The 1694-nt window shown below is 42.9% G+C and overlaps 1 non-coding gene across 1 annotated transcript; it reads left to right on the top strand.

Annotated features, from left to right (window-relative positions):
* The first annotated feature begins 1383 nt into the window (after positions 1-1383).
* LOC120578761 (small nucleolar RNA R71) lies at positions 1384-1490 on the top strand. Its single transcript, XR_005644572.1, has one exon. It is a non-coding gene; the product is annotated as a small nucleolar RNA R71 (small nucleolar RNA).
* The last annotated feature ends 204 nt before the right edge of the window (positions 1491-1694 follow it).

The raw sequence follows: 1694 nt of genomic DNA, 5'->3' as shown, positions 1-1694 counted from the left end.
ATGTCAAGCACCATGAAATCAGTTGGGATTTCCATCCCTTCTATTTTAACGGGGATGTCCTCGACATATCCGACAGGTTGTATATCAGAACGATCGGCTAACTTCAATGTTATGTCGGTAGGTTTTAGCTTGCCCAACCCCAGCCTTGTAAAGAGGGGTAGGGGCAACAGACTAACACTAGCTCCTAAGTCACACTAGGCATGGTTTAAGGTTTCATTCCCTATCATACAAGGGATGGCAAAACTTCCGGGATCTCTAAGCTTAGTAGGTGGCTTCTTGATGATTGTACTAGTGTCTCTTGTCAAAGCTATTGTTTCATTATGATCTATAGCCTTTTTCTTTGAAAAAATTTCTTTTAAAAGCTTGGCGTATAGAGGCATACGAGACAAGGCTTCAACATAGGGGATTTTAACGCAAATCTTTCGAATTATGTTAAAGAGTTTAGTGAATTGAGCCTCCGAGTTGAGCTTAGTAGGCCTTAAAGGTGTTGGGGCTTTGTTCTTATCAAGCGGTTTCTCACTTTTTATCACACCATTCTTACCTAGACACCTGACACTCTCCTTCTTGACATTTTTAGCCTTAGTAACAGTCTCTTCTATCTTACTACCCCCCAGAAAAATAGCGTTGACATGGGCTTTGGGGTTTGTTTCAGGTTGACCGGGAAAGACTCCCGGTGTTTGAGAAGAGGTGGCCACTTGCTGGGCCACTTGGGAGATTTGGGTCTCAAGCATTTTGGTGTGTGTGGCGATGGAATCAACCTTGGTATTGAGCTTGGAGAGAGAGTCGTTCAGAGATCCTGTTTGGTTTTTTAACTCCTGAAGTTGTTTATTTTGATTCATCATGCAATTTTCCAACAGTATTTCCAAACTAGATTTCTGAGCTACTCTCTGGTTGTTTGTATAGCCAGGTGGTGTTGTTTGCCCATAGGAACCTTGAGGATTTTTGTAAAAATTTTGATTTGGCCTCATTCCTTGGTTGTATTGAGCGTAATTCAGTTGCTCAATATTGGCAGCACTACCTAACTGACAATCAACACCTGTATGACCAGTTATACCACAGACTTCACAAGTAGGGGATGCAGGGGAAGGTTGGGCAGCATTAACATTAAGTTTTTCAATTTTTTGTGTTAATGCCTCAACCTTAGCAGCAAGGTGGTTATATTCAGAGACTTCGTGTATACCTGCCTCTTTCTTAGAGGGAGTAGGAGTGGTGACGGCTCTTTCGTTGGTCCATTGATAGTGATTTTGAGCCATGTCCTCAATCAAAGCATAAGCCTCCGTGTAGTTTTTGTTCATTAGAGCTCCACCTGCAGCTGCATCAACAGACATCTTAGTGGTATATGACAAGCCATTATAAAACGTGTGGACTATAAGCCACTTCTCTAGGCCATGGTGGGGACAAAGTCTAAGCATTTCCTTGAAACGCTCCCACGCCTCATAGAGAGACTCCCCATCTTTTTGATTGAAACGCGTAATTTGGTCTCTAAGCTTAGCTGTTTTAGATGGGGGGAAAAATCGGGCGAGGAATGTTCGCCTCATATCGTCCCATGAAGTAATGGAACCGACTTCTAGGGAGTGGAACCAAGCGCTAGCTCTATCCCTTAAGGAAAAGGGAAAGAGGTGAAGTCTTACGGCTTCTTGGTTCTCTTTTATGGTGCCACTAAGTCTAAGGAAGGAAGAAATATGGAGATTTGG

This window comes from Medicago truncatula, chromosome 2 (assembly GCF_003473485.1).
Source record: "Medicago truncatula cultivar Jemalong A17 chromosome 2, MtrunA17r5.0-ANR, whole genome shotgun sequence".
NCBI classification, from domain to species: domain Eukaryota; kingdom Viridiplantae; phylum Streptophyta; class Magnoliopsida; order Fabales; family Fabaceae; genus Medicago; species Medicago truncatula.
This window is presented reverse-complemented; position numbering and strand designations above follow the sequence as displayed.